General features: G+C 38.2%; 1 long non-coding RNA gene across 2 annotated transcripts; it reads right to left on the reverse strand.

Moving 5' to 3' along the window:
• Positions 1-1961: 1961 nt before the first annotated feature.
• Positions 1962-21160, reverse strand: LOC133881439 (uncharacterized). Of its 2 annotated transcripts, XR_009902514.1 has the most exons (5): positions 20786-21160; positions 14849-14991; positions 5180-5274; positions 3479-3534; positions 1962-2196 (listed from the first exon to the last, which is right to left on the reverse strand). It is a non-coding gene; the product is annotated as an uncharacterized LOC133881439 (long non-coding RNA). The 2 variants fall into 2 exon arrangements; XR_009902515.1 differs by lacking the exons at positions 1962-2196; positions 3479-3534 and adding an exon at positions 3938-3969.
• Between the last annotated feature and the right edge of the window lie 3853 nt (positions 21161-25013).

The raw sequence follows: 25013 nt of genomic DNA on the forward strand, positions 1-25013 counted from the left end.
TAAAAGCATCATGTTCATAGTAATTGTTATTGTAAACATGTGATAGAAATAAAAGAGTAGGCTCATTGTGAAAACCAGTGTGTATTATACTCCTGAGTTGGTGAACTCATAATTTCACCTATACATACGTGGCTAATACAACGACCATGTAGATGTTAATGCTTTGGTTGCAGGTACAACAGACGTTGACAAGGACCCTGTGGCGCTATACTCGGAATACTAAGATTGAAGCTATTTACTTGGGTTATAGGTTTGTTAGGCTTGGATAGTCCATGTTTTGTAAAGACCTTTTGTTTATGGCTTGTGTCGTATGTGACACCTATTTTGTATAGACATTCTTTTGTATAATTAATGCTCTGATTAAGCTTTAAACATATAGACAAATGTATGGCTATGTTATTTATAACAATACTTAGTTTATGAGATTTAATTTCTGCTCCATAGACTTTATACTTTGATGTATCAGCTACATATTATGGGATGTGTAGTTTGAGTTGGCTGGTGGACTAATCGTCATACCTCTGTGCGATTCCATTTTGTATAAAAAAAAATGGGTCGTCACATATATTAAATCAATGCATTAAACAAAGTATAAAGAAACCACATATAATAATCACCCAACAATTAATACAAAGATTTTGGTCATGAAGTGAAAACCCTTTGAGCACCCTCAAAGGTAAAACCATTATAAGGTAGCCAAACTCAAGAAGTTAATCACTATATAAGATTCAAGTATAGACAAAGTAAACTTACAACCCCATGTAAAATACACAGACTTCGTATGCAGACAAACTCATCACTTGTTGCCCTTTCTAAAACGTCTAAAATATTAAGTTAGATTTTAAAATATGAATTAGAGTAATTAAATGAATAATTAGGAGAAATGTGCAAAAAGATCACTTAGAAAACATTCAGAATTGAGGTTCTAGGTTGAGTGTTCGGACGGGCACTTGTTGTGTCTGGATGCTCGTCCGGACGAGTCAGGCAGTAGAGTCAAGTCCGCTAGCGTATTTGGACGGTTCGCGGACGGGTTAGTCAGTAGGTTCATTTCACGGATTGTGTTCGAACGGGGAAAATCTGTGTCTAGATAGCCATGGCAGAGATTTACATTTTCAACTCGTGTCCGGACAGGCCTAGGTAGAAATTGCTGGAGTGAGTTTTCTGCTCATTTTCTCCCTATTTCTCTCCTCACAATCGTTTACTCTCCATTCTCTCTCCTATGGTTTGATTATAAACCCTAGATTTCGGTAGATTGAAGCTTCCAAACTCAAATCTGATACCAGAAATGTGATCTTCGTTGCAAGATTTACGTTTGCACCGATCGTTTTGACGTAAATTCGAAAATTGTAACTTTACTAGACTTTGTGTAAATCCTTAGAGTTTGAATTTGATCTCTCAATTCTCTTTAGGTAGTTGGTGTTTTTGATGTGTTATAGTAATCTCCAAGCATTGGGTCTCATTTTGGTGGGAAATCAAGGTAAAACTCAAAACTCTAGTTTTTGTCTAAATGCTGTAAATTGATGAATTTTATGTCTAACTTTAAGATAATCTTATGGGCTAGTGTTATTAGTTAATGAGTTGTAAATTAGAACCTTTGAAATTTATGGTTTTCCATGGGTCTTAGCTCTTGAGCAAAACCAAGAACTTAAATGGAATTTAGAGTTAGAAAATGTTATGAATTAGTTGTTAATATGTCATGCAATGTGATAATATAGTGGTGTATTGCAAAGCTTTCGTTGGGAATGTGCAACTTTTTTTTTTTTTTAATACAAACACAAAACGAGTCATTGCAGTGGCATGACTACGTGTTGCTCAGCCAACATATGGCACATGCCCCATAACATGCACCGGATCATCGGAGTTACATCTAACAGCGGAATATAATAATCAATGAGCAGCGGAACACATATCATAAGCGGAAATACATCTAATATATAACAGTTAAATACAACAAGAGCTAATTATGTATCTAACTTGTTAAAGCTTATAAAACATATTACTATAATTACATACCCAAATTACAGGCTCAGCAAATACATGCCCCATAGGATATGAGCTATAACCAAATACCCAACATACGAACTACCCATGAGTCCGGCATATGACTGTCGCGATATGCTCCAATCATAACATCCCATATGCTAAGTAAACTGGTCATCATCTACATCCGCAGTACCTGCAACCAAGAAACCTCATCTACACGGTTGTGATGGTATCCACATCCGCATAGGTGAAAGAATAAGTCCACCGTCTCAGTATAAAACATACTAAGACCTCAGTGATATTAAATAATTGAATTTTCACAAAGAACCAACCTTTATTTTATTTTTAGTCACGCGAGCATAATATTAGCCACAATTTACCAATAACTAATACAGTAAACACTGACTATTCAGAAAACATTTAAGACATACTATATAGCTGTGAACATATGTAGAAATTCCAGTCTACCACTTAGAAGGTTCTACATATAGACCCCTCTATAATAATACTTTTCAACGGTGGCTCCAACATATGTGCACATGATCACTCCATTACAGATATCACGTCTACACATAAGTCTTAAGCAATAAAACATGGCATCTTACCCTTCCATATTAGGATATCATCCTTCAATATAATACTCGCAACACCATCTCTAATCGTATTTCAACTTCATGCTTTGAACGTCAGTAGATCATGTGATTACTAGAGTTAAACTCAAATATGCTAACACGTCTTTCTTGAAAAATAATAACAGTCAACCTTCTTACTCATAGACATGCCATTACTCGCACCTAGGCAGTCATGAATCCATGTACATTCATATTCAATGTTTCTTAAACACATGCAACCATCCGATAGAAATATACATAAGCGCTTTTCATTTAAGACACTTATGGATACCAACACGTATAGGAAAAACTACTCATAACATAAAAACATCACTCATAAAACAATGCTATACACGATATGCATGAAACTGGGTTTACTATGGCTTAGGTCCTCTACGATGCCGATAACTGCTGTTTAATTGTGTTTACTATTGTTTTACTATGTTCTGTTACTGAAATGTATGCTCTATGCTCTATGCTTGACCAGTATATATTTCACTACTGTATCATGCTATAAAATCATGCAGTTGCTAAATCATGTTCTCTTAAAACTAAATAAATCCAATATTTCATCAACACTTTGAAATCATTCAAATCATAGTTTCTTCATAAAACATAAACAGTTTCAACATGACATGTTTTCAAACAATTTTGCTTAATTTAAATCCCAACTGTAGCACACACTCAAACACTTTAAAACAATTCAACACACTTCACTCATGCATCAATTCTTAAACATCATTGATAATTGAACATAATCAAACTATTCAAATTATCCAAAACATATATTTTCATCATATGGCTGGTTCGGAATTATAAAACAATATATATTTTACAAATCCATAATATCAAAAATATATCTTCTCAGTGAGTAGAATACTCACATTGGCTGCGTGGATTTAAGCACTAAGTTTCCTAGACACCACCGTGCAATGCGTCACTGTGGAATAACACATTTCATCATTTAGCACTCTAAATAACTTAACACTCTAATTAGCACTTGAATCGCTCAAGGCTAACCATTGAAAAATCCATAATATTTTTTAGGGTTCCAAACGTCTATCCTTAAATTATTTTCATTAACACAGTCGCATAAAATACTACCGTATTTAAAAATAACATTAACCCTAAAATTACGTTCACTAATCTTTTTACAATAATTACTAACTTATTGACATGATTTAACGATATAACTTTTAAACATTATTTCAAACACAATACCATTAACCCAATAGCATTTACTAAGGGTTAATCACATAAAAACTCAATTAAAATTAAATACCTAAAAGTTAGGATTTGAGGAAACTCACCAAAAATTCGCCAAACCAAAACCCAGGGTTTGGGTAGCCTCAAGCAAGTTCCAAGTAACCCATTACTTGAAGAAAACACTAGATTAAACTCACATTTACAAGATTTAGCAAAATCTCTAAAACATGAGTTTAACGAAAATACCTTAAATCAATTGGTAAAAACTTAGATCAGGCTTCGTAGATCATGTTTCCGAAGTCGGAACTAAGTTTGGACAGTTGGATCTTTGTAGATCAAAGTTTTTATGTACATGAGAAGGAGAGAGAAATAAGAAAAGGTGGAGGATTTCCAAACTGCCGAGAAGAAATGGCACACTACCCTTAAATGGAGTTCTGTCCGGTTTTCTTTTATATTTTGCTAAATGGCCGTTCGGCCCTTTTTCCCTTTTTATTCGCCATTTCACCGTTTTTCATTAAATGGCATTGGTCTTTGCTTTTTAATGGCTGTATGGCCTTTTGATTTAAAGGCCATCAGGCCTTTCAAAAGAATGGCCTTATTTTTTTTATTTATTTAATTTTTCTTTTATTTCACTTTTTGTTTTGACTTTTCTACACATGCTTTTCATTCTTTTTCCTTTTCTTTTTCTTTTTTTTTTTTAATTTTTTATTCTATTTTGTTTGTCTAACCGTTTGACTATTCCAGATTCTTTCTTATTTTCTTTTCTATTATCTCAATTATTTTAAATTTCTCTTTTATTTAGTTCCTTATTATATTCTATCTCATTTTCTATTTTATTATTTCTATTTCTTTTCTAACTATTTTATCTAATTCTTTTAGACATGCCCACATGGCTGTTTTTCTGACATCCAATTAATCTTAATCATTATTACTCTAGATTTTACTCTTAAAAATGCCATTTAATATTCGAGACATTACAGGGAATCCTTCTTTAAGCCAATTACCAAGCAACCCAATGTGAGTATTCAACTGAGAAGAGATACTAATTTTGATGGTTTTCGAATTTCTTAAATGTTAGATTTGTGATAAACCAAGCCAATGATATTTTGAAATAATATATGAACATGGATGCTTTCTATACTTTGATTTATGTTGAATAATGATTTAATGATGATTTATGTGTTTTAGAATGTGTTTAAGGAATTGGAAATGAGTTATGTTTTAAGAGATTTCAAATGAGTAAAGATTTCATGTTACATTGAGAATGATGTGAAAAATATGAAATGTTGAGAATTGCATTAGTGTGAAAGCATGAATACGTATGATGTAAGTCACAAAAGCACAAGCATGTATATGAAACAAAATGTTGAACTAAATACCTTTGAATTGCGTTCCCCTGGGCACCATGCAACAAGACCATTGGGTTGTGTACCCCTTGGTATTATGAAACAAAAGACCCTTAGGCTGCGTACCCCTGGACACCATGAAACAAAAGACCGTTGGACTATGTACCCCTTGGCGTCAGAATGAGATGAAAACAAATGATGAGCATGCATAGCACAATGATGATATGTTACGTGTTTTATGATGATTTCATTACTAGATGTATTAATATGTCTATGAGTTTGAATGGAGCAGAACATAAGTATACAGTTACAGCTAAATTGCATAGATGTTTTACATAAAATTTCATGTTAGATGTACCAATATACCAATGAGTTTGAATGGAACTAAACATATGTATATAGTTACGGCTATAGGGCATATTGCTGGGGTTTATGCCCTAAATCCCAATGTACTGTTGACATATAAGTTTATTATAAATAAAGTTTTTATTCACTGATCTACTTTTGAGTATATGGCATATGTTATTTTACGTGCTTGATATTTGTTAGTATTTTGGCCTCATTCTGTGTTTGGACAAAATCACTTATATGTAAGGATGCTGCAAACAGGGATTCCACTGTTCAGAGTGAAGTCAGAAGAATTTCAAAGTTGCCTGTCATCCGTCCGGATGATGTGTCATCCCGTCCGGACGCCAGACACTCCAGCATCATCCGTCCGGACGACATGCTTCTTCCGTCCGGACACTTCACTGTATCGAGAAGCTTCTGTGCCAGCTTGCTCCGTCCGGACGTTTCAGCAGCACGTCCGGACGCCTATAAGTTCTCGAACGGTTCACTGATTCTTTCCAAGTTCCAAGAAAGGGAAGATCAATCAACCGTCCAGACGATGTGGTATTCCGTCCGGACTCGTATCTCTATAAGGCAAGAATCGCAGTTCAAAATGAACCGTCCAGACATCTGACAGCTGTGGTTCGAACGCTGGTGCATCATATATGGTAACTGACGATTCGACTTCAACCATCCGGACATCTCCCCCTTATGGTCTGGACGCACATGCATCAGATATGGAAATTGCGTGCTGAAGTTTAGCCGTCCAGACGTCTCCTCCTTATGGTCCGGACACACACGCATCAGATATGGAAATTGCGTGCTGAAGTTTAGCCTTCCGGACGCTCCTGCCCCTTGTTCCGGACGTGCGAAGCCTGTTATGGAAATTACTTGCAGCGGATGTGCGTCCGTCTGAAAGATCGAGCCATCCCATCCGAACTATGTTCTTATACAGGAAAGATTTCTCCGCGAAAATTTTAGAAAATCCTGTCGCACAGTTGTCTGTCCAGACGGTCATGGTCCACCGTCGGGACGGCTCATAGGCTTATTTTGCCTGACGCTCATTCTGACCCCCAGACTATAAATAGGGGTCCTTGGGCACTTAGAGCTGCAAGAATTCAGTGTGAATTCCATTAGAGCTCAGAGACGTGTTATTTCCTCTAGAACCGTTTTTCAAGTGTGCTGTGCTATAAATCAAAGTCTATCTTAGAGGTCGGCTCTAAGGTAAGGAGTTCCATTGAAGACCCCTTCAGCTAGGTGAACCTGGTTGGGAAGCGTTCATGTTGGGTTACACGTCAGAGATCAAGGTACGACCACTGCATCGGTACATGTGAGTGTTACTATCTTGTATCTAGCTTTGTCTTCTGAATAGTGGAATTCCTGGGTTTGGCTGCCCCGGAGTGATTTTTCTCTTAACTAAGTTTCCACTTCGTCAACAAAAATCTCTGTGTCATTTACTTTCCGCTGTGCCTTAATTTTTGTTGACAATTATGCACACACTTTACTTTTAGAAGTCATTTCAATTTTTCAATTTTTCAATTGGTATCAGAGCTTGGTACACTCTGAGAAGATTAATTTCTTTAGTGTTTTTATATTTGACTTCTATTTTTATTATGTCTCAAACTCTTAATTCTGTTCCTGCCTTTGATGGCTCGAACTATGGCTATTGGAAGGCACGTATGCGTTTCTTTTTAAAATCTATAGACTGTTGGGGTATTGTTGAGACTGGTTGGACTAAACCAGAGGATACAACACTTGAACTAGTCACTGAAAAGAACGCTCGTCTTTCAAATGACAAAGCCCTCCATGCTCTATGCCAAGCACTTTCTCCATCTGAATTCGCCAAAATTTCAAATTGCGAATCAGCCAAAGCAGCATGGCAAATTTTGGAAACAACATATGAAGGCACAAAACTTGTAAAATCTGCCAAACTTCAGATGTTGATTTCAAAATTTGAAGAAATTAAGATGTTAGAGGAAGAGACATTTGGAGAGTTTTACTCCAAAATAAGTGACCTAAGGAACTCCATGGTGAGTCTTGGGAAACCTATCTCGGATGTCTCTGCCCCCGGTCAAGAAATTAAAGACCATAGCTCTTAAGGCTTCCACGAAGAGGGTAGAAGCCTCCTCTGAAGAAGAATCTGAGGATGAAGAAAAGGCTGTGGCAATGCTTGCCAAAAATTTCAGAAGACTAATGAAAGATGATCGGTTCAAGAAGAAGTTTTCTGAAAAAGCTAAGAAACCTCTCAAAGAAGCTGAATTAGAGGATGAGAAAGATCTGAGAGGACCTAGATGTTTTGAATGCTCAAGCCATGGGCATATCCGGGCTGATTGCGGGAATCTCAAGAAGGGCAAGGGGAAGGCTTACAATGTGACTCTCAGTGATGAGTCCGAAGAAGATGCTCTAGAGTCTGACAAATTTCTGGCTTTTGTGGCCCCTTATGTTGATGAAGAAGACTCATATTATTCGAAGCATAGTGAGAATGAGGTAGAGCTCAAGGAAGCATACAAAACTCTCTACAAAGAGTTTGAGAAGCTGAGGGAAGGCCGAAAGCAGCAAGTTAATGATCTGAACAGTCTGCATACTGAGAAGAGCTCACTACTGCTCAAGATACAGGAGCTCGAGGAAAACCTACTTGAGACACAGCTCCAGCTAGAGAGAGTCACTGATGAGAAGTTGACTCGTATGCTGTCCATTCAGAAGAGCCTACATGACAAGACTGGTCTCGGGTATGTAGCTTCCTCTTCTGATATTCCTTCTTCCTCGAAGACTGTGTTTGTGCCTCCTACAGTCCCAGAGCTTCCTCTAGTTATTGAAGATAAACAGAAGGAAAAGGTCAATGATGATGTTCCAGGCACTCAGCAGCCTCATTCCATCAGAAGACCTCCTATTTGCCATCACTGTGGTCTCAGTGGGCATGTACGGCCTCAGTGCTCCCTCTTGAAAGCACAAAAGGCCAAAGCCAAGAAAGAAGTGCTTAGACAAGTTCAGTATGGCACTGTACCTGCAGTTCAGCATCAAACTCCTTGGCATCAGGCACCATGGGGACAAGCACCAAGACATCAGTTCCAAGCCTCTTGGTCTCATGCTCCTCAGCATTAGCGGCCTCAACAGCGGTTTGTATTAGCCAATCAGAGTGGCACTTACAAGAGCAAACCCAGGCATTTGAGAAGGCCTCAAGAGCAATACATCGGTGAGCCTCCTGTTTGAACGCAAAACATGATGGAGTGGATGATGCAGTCTTGTCAGCCACCACCCACTAGAAGGCAGACTTGGGCAAAGAAGGATAGTTACCCCAGGAGGGGGAATAGACGCACCTAGCGGATTCAGGTGTCATGCCTAGGATTTCGTTCCTAATCCTAAGGCATCAGGTATTTTTGGGGAAGACAGAAAAAGCAGGTCGAACGACTGTTTTTCTGTAGTGGCATCTTTGAGCACACACAGGTTTGATTGTACCTTAGCATATGATGTCTTTTTCCATATTGCTTGTTGTGTTGGTTTATTTATTTTAATAAAAAAAATAAAAAAATAAAAAAAAATTGGGGAGAATTTGCAGGATATTATTTCTCTTGGCTTATTAGATATTGCATGCATTCTTGCCTAATATCTCAATTCGGTATGCATTGATTAAATACGCTTAGATATAATTGAGAGTTTTGACTATGCTAGCCAAGTGTTTTTCCTGTTGATGCAAAAAGTAGGATAGCTTCTTTCCTCATGCTATGAAAAAGTGCACTATCCCGGGCTCCCCTAAAGGTACATCTTTCCTTCTCTGACTCTTTGCTTTTGGAAATTTTGGGTAAGAGAAGAAGTCCTTGATTAGATGGCCAATTTGACCACAGGCTAGTTGAACCTAGCATCTATAAATTCTGGCACTCCCTTCAGTTTGCAGTACCATAAGATTCGAGCAGTAATTCATAAAGAGTTATGTGCTTTAAATATTGTCTAATCACTGCTTATGTGCTTAAATTTACCTTGTCCTCTACGAGCAAGTAAAAAATTATATGTGCTGTATCTTAGGGGGAGTGTATCAGATGAGGGTGTCTAGGCCCTAGCAAGCTATAAGGTTTGACTTTTGGCTAATTTGTCTTGAATTTTCTCTCATGTCTGGAAAATCTAGTTGCAATTTGTCATGTCTTGGATAGTCTTACCTTGTGGGAAAAGAGTCTCCACACACACACACGCATTGCTTGAGTTGAGTTGCCTATTTGATTTTTATATGATCAGGAAAAATTATGTGTGCTAATTGAATTCTCAACTTCCTTTTATATCTCTGATTGTGTTATCAGTTGATTATGCATGCGTATTCTGACACTGACTTGAGAAAATTTGATCTCTGTAAATTCTTCTCAGCCTTTCTAGTGTTTCAGTGTGGAGCGTCCGGACGGTCTACATTGACGTCCGGACGGACTGGTGGTCCGGACGGTTCTCCCTTGGAGTCCGGATGGAGATGGAGCCCACATGTCCGGACAGGACCTAACGGAGTTCAGACGCGCGCTGTCATCATCCTCCGAACGGTATCTTTATATCGTCCGGACGCGTGCGACCTTTCTGCTCCTTTCCGAGGCAGCGAGCGTCCGGACGTCATCAATCCACCGTTCGAACAGGGACCCCACAGCGACTATAAAATGCTCAGATCGCGAATTCTCTTCATACCCCACAAAATCAGATTTTTTGGCTATTTGTGAGTAAGGTTGGCTTTAAGTTTTTGGCATTTTGCATATATCTCTCATATTTCAGGTATTTTTCTAGTCTTTTTCTCTTCAGTTTTTTTAAAGCTGTTAGAATGTTATTTATTTTTGGAATATGAGATGCATATATCTGCCATGCTGAAATTTCTTGGACTTAGTTGATATTATTTTTGAAGTCCCTTTACTACTGTTATTCTGCCAAATTTGTGTTATCCTAACATTACTACTGTTATTCTGCCAAATTTGTGTTATCTTAACAAGAATATTTTTGGAATATTTTTCTTGGAAATTCTTGTTGGATCTTTTGCAGAATCATGTCTACCGGCAGTCCACCCCGCAGGGTCTGTCAGAGGCTTGTGAAAGATAGGGCTGAATTTCAGGCCAAAATTATGGACCGCTCCGTCATTGCTGAGCGGAACGTGCTTTGGGCTGATATCATGATGCCACCACTAGACAACATACTTGACATCATTCAGACGTACAACTCGGGATATCTCCACAGCTGTGCTTGTGTGCTGTACACCAGATTGGTCAAGCTGTTCTACGCCAACCTGGAGGTGGTGCAGAATGATGATCATTGAGTGGTGCTCCAATCCTCCGTTGCAGGCCATCTCATCACTGTTGATCCTCAGGTCATCAGTCACATCGTCCAAGTCCCAGTGCTCGAGATTTTGGCCAGCCCCTACAATGAGGTGGTACTGCCTCCATCCCTGGATGATCTCAGGGAATTCTTCTATGCCGTTCCACAAGGTGTGGAACGCTCTACTGCCATCCGGATTGGTGCCCTGTCACCCTCCCACCGTATGCTGGCCAAGATAATCCAGCAGAACATCTGGTCGGTTGCCCGGCGCAGTGATCTGATCCTGAAACGGGCCCAGTTTGTCTATGCTATCCACCTCCGCCTGCCTTTCTGCCTATGCAAGCACATTTTGGGGGTTATATTAGAGGCCCGTGATGAGAGCACTGTTGGTATCCCTTTTGTCTGCCTCCTTACTCAGATTATTCTTCAGTCGGGCATAAATGTCAATGGCAAACCAAAGAAGAAAATCCAGCAGCCCATCAGCAAGCAGACATTGATGAAGTCTTATGCGCAGCTGCGGAGAGATGACTCTGATGATGATGAGGCGCCCCCACCTGCTGCTATGCCAGTCAGCTTTCCAGATATGGCTTCATCCTCACATACAGTACCGCCATCTGAGACAGAGGTAAATTATGCTCAGATTATGGAGGCTCTTGCTGCACTTCAAGGAGGGATGAGCAGCTTGCAGGTGTCTATGTCCTCCATGCAGTAGTCTATGAGTTCCTTGCAGCTTGCTGTGCGCTCCATCGACAAGTGCGTGGAGCAGAACCAGCTGCACCTTCAAGAGTGCCTGAAGTATCATCATCCTAACAGCAGTGATGATGAGGCTGGTGCAGATGGGATTTTACCCATGACTTAGGATGTTTGATTCCCTCTTATGTTTTTTTTTTGTAGTCTTTTTGAGACAATATTTGTTTGTGGTTAAAACTTTTTGGATATATATTACTCTGTTTCCCGGGTCCTTCTGAGACCGTTAGGGGGAGTAATTTTTATGACAATTAGTTTTTATTACTCTGTTTACCCTTTGTCCCTTTGTGACAAAAAGGGGGAGTAATTTTCTTTTTGGACCGGGAATGTATTTCCAAACCGGTCAAGTGATTTTTTGTCCCAGAATGGCCAAAGAGGGAGTTTGTTAGTATTTTTGCCTCCTTCTGTGTTTGGACAAAATCACTTATATGTAAGGATGCTGTAAACAGGGATTCCACTGTTCAGGTGAAGTCAGAAGAATTTCAAAGTTCCCTGTCATCTGTCCGGACGATGTGTCATCCCGTCCAGACGCCCATCTGTCTACTGCTCCATCCGTCCGGACGATGTGTCATCCCGTCCGGACGCTAGACACTCCAGCATCATCCGTCTGGATGACTTGCTTCTTCCGTCCGGACACTTCACTGTACCGAGAAGCTTCTATGCCAGCTTGCTCCGTCCGGACGTTTCAGCAGCACGTCCGGACGCCTATCAGTTCTCGAACGGTTTACTGATTCTTTCCAAGTTCCAAGAAAGGGAAGATCAATCAACCGTCCGGACGATGTGGTATACCGTCCGGACGCGTATCTCCGTAAGGCAAGAATCGCAGTTCAAAATGAACCGTCCGGACATCTGACAGCTGTGGTTCGGACGCTGGTGCATCGTATATTGTAACTGACGATTCGACTTCAACCGTCCGAACGCCTCCCCCTTATGGTCCGGACGCACACGCATCAGATATGGAAATTGCGTACTGAAGTTTAGCCGTCCGGACGTCTCCTCCTTATGGTCCGGACGCACACGCATCAGATATGGAAATTGCGTGCTGAAGTTTAGCCGTCCGGACGCTCCAGCCCCTTGGTCCGGACGCGCGAAGCCTGTTATGGAAATTACTTGCAGCGGACGTGCGTCCGTCCGGACGATCGAGCCATCCCGTTCGGACGATGTTCTTAAACAGGAAAGATTTCTCCGCGAAAATTTCAGAAAATCCTGTCGCACAATTGTCCATCCGGATGGTCATGGTCCACCATCCGGACGGCTCATAGGCTTATTTTGCCTGACGCTCATTCTGACCCCCAGACTATAAATAGGGGTCCTTGGGCACTTAGAGCTGCAAGAATTCGGTGTGAATTCCATTAGAGCTCAGAGACGTGTTATTTCCTCTAGAGCCGTTTTTCAAGTGTGCTGCGCTATAAATCGAAGTCTATCTTAGAGGTCGGCTCTAAGGTAAGGAGTTCCATTGAAGACCCCTTCAGGTAGGTGAACCTGGTTGGGAAGCGTTCGTGTTGGGTTACACGTCAGAGATCAAGGTACGACCACTGCATCGGTACATGTTAGTGTTACTATCTTGTATCTAGCTTTGTCTTCTGAATAGTGGAATTCCTGGGTTTGGCTGCCCCGGAGTGATTTTTCTCTTAACTGAGTTTCCACTTCGTCAACAAAAACTTCTGTGTCATTTACTTTCCGTTGTGCCTTAATTTTTGTTGACAATTATGCACACACTTTACTTTTAGAAGTCCTTTCAATTTTTCAATATTGTTCTATGAATATTTTACATGTGAAATGCCCTTAGATTACATTGAATATGGTCTATGGTGTGAGTAAAGAGTTATCACACAAGATTGTAGTCCGTAATTCGTGTAGTCCTAAACTTATAGATAGTTCACAGTCGGTAATAGAATTGGGCATTCCATTTGCTAAGACTGTTACACATCAAATCTTTGTGATTTCTCTTGATCAGGCAAAGTTGAAGATTTCGTGTTTATGTGTAGGTGTTATGAACTGAACAGACTGATGTGGTCTTTTTAAAGCAAAAAATATCAATAATAAATTACACTCATAATAGAATAAATCTTTGTAGGATAAAGTCTATGTGAAGGTGCCAAACCTTAAGGACTGTGGGTTGTTGTTAAGTTATTGAAATTAACTCTATTTTAATTCAGAAAAGATACTTGATTTTTAGTTTTAGTTTTATAATTGAAACTAAATAAAAACATAAAAGTAAAGATTTGATAGTTGATTTCACCACTGACCTCATAATAATGGTAAATTGTATTTAACTTGAAAATTTCACTAACATGAATGATAAGAATCTTGTGTGTTTGTCAAGCACCCAACGATATCATCAAGAAATTTATTTTATTAAGAAATAAGAATAGCTTATCTTTGGTTGGTACAGATCGTTCATCTAACCACTAAGATGCGGTACGACCCGTCTTTCCAGGGTAGAAACTATCAACTTTCTTAATTAACATACACGTAATTAATGGAATAGTTGAACCCATCTTTGATTGGTACGGACCGTCTACATAAATTACACTAAATTAGGGTGTAGTGATATCCGTCTTCCCTTGGTATGGCCTATCTAACCATCTTGATCATATGTCAATTAATACCATTGTAAAACCATCATTTACATTATCACAAAAAATATGAAGATTAAGTTCAATGGAAATAATAAACAATTTTCTAAAACAAAATAAAGTTTATCAAAATTGAATATAAACATTAAAGCATAATTCTCAAGATAAACAACCATCATTCATCTTTCAAAAAAAAAACAAACCATCATTCATGTTCATAGAATTTCCAAAGAAAAATACAATTACACCATAATTAATTGGAAAGGGTAACATCAATACCCTACAGATGAATTAGCCGCTCATGGAGTTGCTAGAGATCGTCTTTATCAGAGATAAATCCATCCCAAGAAACTGTTGGAACTTTAAAGCACTTTTCTCCCTAAAACTAGCCATTAATCCTATTGATTTCTTTTATGTATTGGGGCTTACCCTTAAAGGATGAATAAGAGGCCTATTATAGGGATCAGGAGAGTCCTAGAAGCCCTAGGAATCCTATTAATCGGAACTTAGTCTCTTAGTCCAAGTAGGAGACTGAAAATTCAATCCAAGAAGGAAAATGATTCCAAATTCGTTCAGATTTGTGATCCTTTATTGCGAGACTATTTTGGCATAATGAAAGTCCGAATTAGGAAAAACCTATTTTTGACATATTTGTTGCCTTTTTTATTAGCTTTTCAGCCCTCTAGTTTCACCACAATCTGATGCTTGAACATAAAGTTTTGATTATAATATGAAGACGTGCTCATTCTGGAATCTTTCCAAAAATAATAGATTTTACCAATTTCCCTTTTTCTGCAGCAAACAATTCCAAAATTGAATTGGAATCATCTTTCCAAGATTGACTTTGAAGATTTCAATATTCTTCCAGACTTTGTCCTAAGCTTGGAATTTGATGGATTTTGAGTGCTTTTCTTCCACAACCTGCAAAATACAAAAACAATACAAAATATCAAACTATAACAAAACTAAGAGATTAATATATGTGAATTAAGGGGTTTGAATGTATAACATTCAACACTTACCACAGACCTTGGGAGTTGTTTTTCTATGAAAAATACTATCAAAAGGAAAAACTCATTCTCACAATATTACTGATAATATTGATTCTAAATCCTGAGAGGATTGTGTACTCAGATGTGAAGTGTAGATTACTTTGATGCATTTATAGGTGAGATCAAAATGATGGTCAACATACTCGGTGCATTGGGTGATCACAATTAACAATGTGAAAAAGTTTTTCTCAAGATAAAATCCAAGTACTTTATTAAAAGGATAAGAAATTTTCCCTTTTAAGATTGATTTTATGAATTAGATTATTCTAAATCTCTGGGCAGAGCATTTTGGAATGAGATACTGAAATACAATGTACATGTGATAAGTCTTTCACACACGATAATAATACATAAAATCAAGGGACTCAAGGAAAAAGAGGTAGAGAATTAAATGACAGTATCTTGGCTTTAATATTGCTATGAAAGATTTTATAGAGAAACTAAAAGTCAAAATTAAGTAAATTTAAACAATCAATTGTTTTAATTAAAAATATAAACTAGAGTGCAATTACAATTTTTTAGTAGAATCAATTGTAATTAAATAGTGACTGGAAGAGTCAGAACTATTTTGGCTAGTTTTATTTTTTTCCTTTATTTCTCTCACCAAGCTAATTTAATTTAACCAGATCAGGTTTTTTATTTATTGGGCTAGTTGTTTTTATTTGAAAACATGAACTAGAGATAAACTGTGCATCTAACGCAAGGGGAGATTGGGCATAAAACCCAAGCCCAGAGACATGAAGTAGATGCATGGGCTGATGAGTAAATCCTTGGCCCTATGTGTCACTTACAAGCGGTGAAAGGCTAGAATGATTCCTAGCCCTAGCCGTCCACCACTATAGGAGTTCTAGTTTATCTAGAACTTCAATTACAACTTCTCACATATTGCTTAAGTCTCCCAGTCTCCTAGTATTCTGAACCTATAAATAAACATGCATGTAGCTTCTTCAATTATAAGCTATTTTTGCTACAGTTCTTTTAATTTTTACTAAGAACTAATATTCTTGAGTTAACTCTCGAGAATAAGTTTAAAATTTTGAAGAGCAAGTTGAGAGCTCACTCTCTTGGTTATCATTAGTCATTGGTGAGCTTAATCTTGTCGATATAGCCAAGGAGTTGCCGTTTATTTTTAAACATGTTCAAGTGTTTCTGATTTGCAGTTTATTTTAAAACAGCATTGTTCTTTGCTTGTTCTTCATAAAGTTTGTTCTTGGATTTGGGATTTTTTTTTTTTTTTTTTTCGCTACGCAATATTGTTTTTGCAAACTAACTCCAAACACATATAATATTCGATAAGGCATTGTGCTTACTTGTGCCTAGATATGGGTATTTCTCGAAGGTTTGGAAATGCTCGTGTCTCTGTATAACTGAGTTATGATGCCACTCATTTTCTACTTAGACGTACCCGTATACTTGTATTTCCTAAAGGTTTGGAAAGCTTGTATACGAGTATGGCATAGTCATATGATATATGTGTAAATGAGTGTCTAAGTGGTAAGATTTCTCATGGATACGATGTGCCTGTGTTTACCATATTAGCTACGAAACATTTCAAAGAAATATTATCACTAACAGTAGGTGTTATAGTAAACATAAGGTAGAAAATAAAAGATTTGGATCATTGTGAAAACCTAGTAAGTTTTATACTGCTGAGTTTATGGACTCATATTTCCACCTATGCAGATGTAAATACCACCATGACTGTGTAGATGCTGATGTTGTGGCTATTGGTATCATGACGTCGATGAGGACCTAGTGGCATTGTATTTGGGGTATTATGACTGAAGCTCTTCACGATAGTTATATTTGTCAAACTACAAATAGTCCACCTTTTGTATAGACTTTATATATATATAGCTTGTGTTGCATGTGGCACCTATTATGTATAGCAATTCTTTGATATATATAATATTTTGATGAAGTCTTCAATAGATAGACAGATGTATGACTCTGATGTTGTAATTACACTTTTTCGTTAATGAATTTAGTTTCGCTTGCTACAAGTTTATCTCTGATATATTATGCATATGTTATGAGATGTATTTGGTGGATGTTGGCTTATAACTAATCATCATACCGCTGTGAGGACTCCGTTTTGTTTAAAAAAAATAAATAAATAAAGGGGTTGTCACACTATCTCCTCGATAGGCTCCAGCTCCTCACTAGCCAATCTTCTATATATGACGTCCTTACTAACCCACATGTACACTTCAAACGCTGGAAGGTTATATGATGGTGTGTGGTTTGAACAACAAACTCAAATAGAAAAATCATTAATGGCTCTCAACAAATGCTCTCTTGTAAAACAAATGCTCTCTTGATTTACAAGGGTAAAGCTAGGCAACCTCTCAATAGATTCTAAGGCTTAGACTTTGTACCTTCAACAATAAGCAACCTTATCTATTTATAAGTTGCACAAGAATCCCCTTGCAAAGTGAAAAAATGAAGGATTTTTGCTGTGACGACCCTTTTTTTTTTTTTTTTTTTTTTTTTTTTTTTTATACAAAACATTTCATAATCATTAATCCTTTAAAATATAAACGGATCTTCATAGTGGCACGACGATATGTCGCAAAGCCAACATATGTACATATTCCATAATATGTACATGGTATATCAGAGTATAACATGTATCTACTATGTAGAGGAAAACATAAACCTAATAGCGAAAATCACATCTTATACATCTATCACAATTAATTACAACAAAGAGCCATTAAATAACTATATGATTAAATCTTTCTTTGAATTAAATACATAACATAAATGGTTTTGTACAATAACAAGTGACACAAACGTCACAAGCCATAAATAAACCTATAACATAGTGGACAACCCATGGTTCGACAATTACAACCATCGCGGCGAGCTTCAGTCGTAATATCCCCAAGTATACTACTACAAGAAACATCATCTATACGGTTGTGGAGGTTTGCCACATCCGTATAGGTGGAATTATGAGCCCACCGTATTAGCATAAATAAATATACTAAGACCTCAGAGGTATACTATTCACTGAGTTTTCGTAAAGAACCAGTTTTACCTTTTTAGTCATGCGTACCCTATAACAGCTACCAATTTTATAAACTTTTGATTGAAAATCCCCATAGTTGATATAGCATACACTGACGAATAGAAAGCATTTTAACATACTATGCAGCTAATATTATTCGTAGGAGATTCGTTATAGAAAACAATGGCATTTAAATCATGCAACCATCCGATACCAATATACATAAGTTCTTTTTCTATCAAGACTCTTATGCATACTAATACGTCTAGCAAAACTACAATATACTTTCATAAAAACATCACACAATTTAAACAATGCTATGCATGCTCATGAGTCTTTTTGTTCATTGTGAGCCTCACGCTCTCTTCCATTGTTATGAGCCTCACGCTCTCTTCGTTATTATGAGCCTTACGTTCTCTTCGTTATTATGTGTTCGTGCTTTATGCTTTACAATTCAAACTCTACACTCCTATTCTTTACAAATCATGCTTTCTTCAAATACAATAAATCAATCAACATGAAACTTTCATCATTTTTCTTTGCATCATTTAAATCCCAACTGCAGTACATATTCAGACATTTTAAATCAATTCAAAACCTTTCATTCATGCATCATTTCATAACATCATTGATATTTCAACATAATTGAAACTACTTAAAACATTCAAAGCATACATGTTAACATATCGTCAGTTCAGTAGAAAATCATCTATTATTTGCATTTCTATAAAATACGAAAAATATCTTTTCTCAGTGAGTAGAATACTCGCCTTGGCTGCATTGGACCCATGACTAGAGCTCTACATTGAAGAACTCATTGAAGTCTCCAATTATGACACAACCCTGCAATTACTTATAACGTTAAACTATGCTATGGAACTCTATACTCTATGACACATAGACTACCCACGTGCTCACACGTTGCATTACCAACTTCTAAGTCTAGTTAAGTATCCAAAATTATTATTAGGTTAACATTTAGTTTAGGTTCATATAATATTTGTTTATTAATACAAATATGTATTTACTATATTCATTAGATTATCTATTATTGTTATTAGCTATAAAAGTCTTATAGTTGTTTATTCATTTAAGCAAATTAAGTGTATTCGGTTCATATACATATAGAATGCTTTCAAAGCTAAGCACATATCTAATACGCTTAGGTACTCTAATACGTAGACAACGAGCTAATTATCTAATTATACCCCTAAATGAATTCGAAGCCTATTATGTATTTCTTTCACCTTACCAACCTTCCAAGCAATTTGGTTTAGGACGTTAAGCTATTTGACCTACCAATCTGATAACTCTTGCTAGCGTAGATTACAATCTCATACTGCGATAGTTATTCATTTACTAAAACTTGAAGCGTATGTTTACTATTTTGTTTAATACCTTATCTTTTAGTTAACTAAACCTTCGAATATTTGAATTATAGAACCTTAACGACTTACACACACTAAAAGGTCGGTTTAATAATTCCTATAGAAGATTATCACACATAACACTCACTTGATCACAAACAACTACCAATAGCCACAACCATGCTTAGGGATCAACCCACACCAAAATCTTCATTCACATAACGTCCTTTAGCCCGAACGAGCCTCAACTATTAAAACAACTTCAACAACTCTACGGTCCCCCAATACAACAAAACTCCAATTCCAATACTCCAAAATTCAGCCCATCAATATTACTTCAAGCATTCTCACAATCCATTCTAGCATATTGAACACCAAAGTGGTATTACTAAAATTCCAACATCAACATGCTAATCAATTAATTCACAAATCCAAACCCCAAATTTCAGATTCCACCAAAATACCCCCAAATCAATAGCTATAAAGGCTCAGAGGAAAACCTCCATCTTCCAACTCAGGAGACCTGAATCAAGCTTTCCAAAATAACCAAAATACAACACAAATCCAGAAATTCCAGCACCCAATCAACAATAACACTAAAATAAACATCCAAAACATATCTTGGAACCATCAAATACAAGTATAGAATTACAAAAACAAGAATCCTAAAGGACATTCACTATTCGGCCATCACCCCCAAAATCACCAAGGCACCCTAAATTTTCTTCATCAAGGTATCATACGGTTAAACCACTCCAAACAACAAATCTACAACAACATGCCCATAAAATTCACCCCATTTCATATTTTAACAAAAATAAACCAAATAACCCAACCAAAACTGAAATCCACTCAACCGGCCATAAACACCGAAAACCATAGACCCTAATCAAAACTCTGAACATAATCCAAACAAGGGAGAATCCATTTGGTTCTCACCTCCACAACCTCAGAATTTATGCAAACCTGAAATACCCACAAACCAACCAGCCAAGACCCAAACATTTTAACAAGTTCAATACCCACAAACCAATCGGCCATCCATATGATTGAAATCACCCACTCACTTACAATCACAATGGGTCCATCAAGAAAACACCCAACATCACTGGAAACACACCCAAACTCGGCCGAAGTTCTACACAAAACCAATGCCCACACACAGTTCGACAGGAGCTCAAATCAGTGTAATTAGCCGGTCCAAAACAGGGGAAAAATCCAACAATCAGTAAACTAAAACCCATTCCATCTTTCAAAAATCAAGGGGAAATTGTTAAGATTACCTACATGAGGATTTTCATTCGAAACCGAGGAGAACCACCGAAAAATCATCAACGGAACGATCCTCCACCCAATTGCCGGAAAATCGCCTCTAACCACAGAAAATCCCCTTCAAACCACCGGAAATCGATCTCAGGTTCACTGGCGTCACCCACCGGAGAATCGGCTAGAATTCGGGCCTCGCGGGTCACGAGTCTCCTCTAGGTCTCTCAGCCTCTCTCAGGTCTCTCTCTTGATCTCAACTCTCTCTCTCTGATCTCCCTCTCCATCTCTCGATCTCACTCTCTTGTCTCTCTCTCTGCGTTTGGGTAGAACAGAGAAGGAAGAAGAGTAAAAGAAAAAGAAGAAAGAAGAAGAAAAGGAGATGGGCGTGCGGATCCAAGAGAAAGCAGGGGAAAAGAAAGAGGAAAAAGAAAGGAAAAGTGGACACGTGTCGTGTGTGTGGTTCCAAAAGAAGATAATGTTATCTTCTTCCAACAAATCAAGTGCTAACACATGGCAATAGAATATTACATTTTATTATTCAAGTTATATTACTTTGTCTTAAACCTATTTTATTCCAATCATATAAATTTATCTATTAAGGATTTATTATTAGTCCCATCAATTCAATAAATATAATTTATTAAATGCTAAACTCCCTATTTATTTTCTTGGTCTTTACATTTACTGCAAGAGTTCTTGTGGAGTTAGGATGAATCGAAGAGCATCAAAACAGTCACTATGGTTTCTTCGTTAACTCTAGTGATAGCTCAACAGCATCACGACAAACTAGATGATGGTGCTCTCAAGAACTCATCTTCTACGTCACGACAATCTTGCTCACGATCCAAGAGACGGTGCTCTCGGAAGTCCTCTAAAATAGGCTCCGTAAGTCCATGACTTCATTCCAACGACATCTTCATTCTAGTGAATTTCTCACTCTACCACCTCGTAACCTGCTAATCTGTAAGACACTGAGGTGTTTCACAGTGGAAGAAAAATAATAGCATAAGCAACTTGATAAGCAAATTATTACAAAACCAATTACGAACCGAGCCTTAATTGACATTACATAACTTTGTAATATTAGACATGAGATTTCGCAAATACAATGTGTATTGTTTCCGTTATTATGCCATAAAAATGTAGTGTAGTTTAAAGAAGTGATGAGGCATAATTCCGACAGCAATCATTGATATTTTAATACAGGAAAATCATGCTTTATATATATATAATCATAGCTATCTTCCGTATGGTCTACTTAAGCCTTAAACCCCCTCTTGGTAGGGTTGGCACAGTCCCAAGGGACCTATAGACAACATTGGTGTCTTGGATATTGCTGCATACCGTCATATACTAGAAGCCCGACCGGGTCGAATCTCGAAAGGCCCATGCTATTAGTAAAGCCGTAAGCATTACCCCATCCGTACATTGTGTGCCCGTCACAAAACAATAATTGAATCCAAAGCCACACATAAACATAAAATCTCTGTGACCAAAGGGTCAAGGTCATAGAATAGTAAGCTCATGGCCGTAATACCGCACGTACCAGTGTACCATATCATACGATGCAAATATTTTTCATTTACTTAAAAAAACCATAATTAGTAGGCTTGGTACATGTTATTTTTAAAAGTAAAGCATGTTTAGTCCTTTGATATATCACACGTTGTAGAGAAACCAGTTTTCTAAGCATTTACCTACCTCAGGCGCGCATTAAAAATTTTGGACATCTTGAACTCTCGCTATTGTGAAACATACCCTAATATTAAAAATAATATAACAAGAGTTCCAACACATGTCCATAAAAACCCTAATAATGCACTATATACTATAATCTATCATCAAAACCATAATTATTCATTTTTGGTCATTGTTGATTGTTGGATATCGAGGTCGAGCGTTCGACCAACAAAAGTCTAACATTCGGTCAAATACAGTTAACACATTCTAACTTATCCAAAGCTCATAATAACTTTATAAAAACTTGTTAAGCCATATCAACGTGAAAGTTCATGAACAATGGGAGCTAGTTCCCAAATTTTTAGAAAACTATTTTCTTTTAAGAGAGATAAATTATGAACTCATCATGGTATGCTTAAGACTCATAAAAACATGGTAAATCACATGGACAAAATACTAACAACATGAAAAACGAGTTTAAGGTCCAAGGTTACCTTAATGAAGATGGAAAAACACCAAAATAACTTTCTTCTCTCTCTAGAATATTTCTCTCTCAAGGATTGGGGTGACTGGGATCCATGGGTGAAGAATGGGTCTAAAGGTCGAGAGGGGTGCCTTTATAGGCGTGGGTTGGAGTGGATAAGGCTGAATGATGTGGATAGTAAATGAAAATTGCTTTTCAGGCAGAGTCAAACATTCGATGTTGTTAGTATTTTGGCCTCATTCTGTGTTTGGACAAAATCACTTAAGTGTAAAGATGCTGTAAACAGTGATTCCACTATTCAGAGTCTGCAAGTCAGAAGAATTCAAGTTCCCTATCAGCCGTCCGGACGATCGAGCCATCCCGTCCGGACACCCATCTATCCACTGTTCCATCCGTCCGGACGACATTCCGTCCGGACGCTATACTGTATCGAGAAGGTTCTATCCAGCTTGCATCCGTCCGGACGTTTCAGCAGCACGTCCGAACGCCTCTCAGTACTCGATCAGTTTTCAGATTTCTTTGCAAGTTCCAAGAAAGGGAAGATCAATCAACCATCCGGACGATGTGGTATCCCGTCCGGACGCGCGTCTCCTTAAGGCAAGAATCGCAATTCAAATATCACCGTCCGGACATCTGACAGCTGTGGTCCGGACGCGCGTTCATCAAAGAAGGAAATTGCCGATTCTACTTCAACCGTCCGGACGACTGCTCCTCATGGTCCGGACTCTCGCATTGCAGATATTGAAATTGCGTGTTGAAGAATTGCCGTCCGGACGTTCATTCCCCATGGTCTGGACGCTCGAAAGCCTTATAAGGAAATTACTTGCAGCAGACGTGCGACTGTCCGGACGATGTACCATCCCTTCCGAACGAAGCTCTTAAACAGGAAAGATTTCACCGCGAAATTTTTAGAAAATCTTGTCGCACAATTGTCCATTCGGACGGCCCATGTCCACCGTTCGGACTACGCCCAGGTATATTTTGCCTGACGCTCATTTGAGCCCCCAGCCTATAAATAGAGGCCCTTGGGCATTGAGAACTGAAAGAATTCGGTGTGAATTCCATTAGAGCTCAGAGAAGTCATCAATCCCTCTGAAGCCGTTTTACAAGTGTGCTGTGCTATAAACCGAAGTCTATCTTAGAGGTCAGCTCTAAGATAAGGATTCCATTGAAGACCCCTTCAGGTAGGAGAACCTAGTTGGTAAGCGTTCGTGTTGGGTTACACGTCAGAGATCAAGGTACGACCACTGCATCAGTACATGTGAGTGTTACTATCTTGTATCTAGCTTTGTCTTCTGAATAGTAGAATTCCTGGGTTTGGCTGCCCCGGAGTGGTTTTTCTCTTGATTGAGTTTCCACTTCGTCAACAAAAATCTGTGTGTCATTTACTTTCCGCTGTGCTTTAACTTTTGTTGACATTTATGCACACACTTTACTTTTAGAAGTCAATTTCATTTTTCAGATGTACTACTTCGAACGTTCGGTGTACTATTGGGCCAACAGTCCTAGGGTTTTTCTAGAATGTTCCAAAGATGCTTTGAATGTTCGTCTCAGGGGTCCACTTCCAACAATCCAGGCAATCTTTGAACGTTCTGACAAAGTAAAATATTTGGAGAAATTACCTTTTCCCTCCATGAACTACCAAAAAATGCGCGATTCCCCCATGAACTACCAATTCGACCAAAAAAGAGCATCCAATTACCACAGTTACATGTTTTACCCCTTTCTGTTAGCCTAACTCGTGAAAATACTTAAATACCCTCACTCAATTTCAAAAAAATGACCTAAATGCCCTCAACTTTAAAAAAAAAAAAAAAAAAAAAGAAGGAAAAGGGTACTGTTGGAGGGGGTGGCCTGCGAGCCACCCCAGAGGTGGGTCCGGCCACCTCTAGGGTGGCTCAAGGCCACCCCACAACCTGGGGGCCGTGCGGCCACCCCAGTTTATCTCTAGGGTGGCCGCGCGACCACCCTAGGTTTTTTTGGGGTGGCCTGCGAGCCCACCCCAGAGATGGATCGGCCACCTCTAGGGTGGTTCGCGGCCACCCTAGAGAAACACTGGGGTGGCCACGAGCCACCCCAGT

This window comes from Alnus glutinosa, chromosome 11 (genome assembly GCF_958979055.1).
Source record: "Alnus glutinosa chromosome 11, dhAlnGlut1.1, whole genome shotgun sequence".
Taxonomy (NCBI): Eukaryota; Viridiplantae; Streptophyta; class Magnoliopsida; order Fagales; family Betulaceae; genus Alnus; species Alnus glutinosa.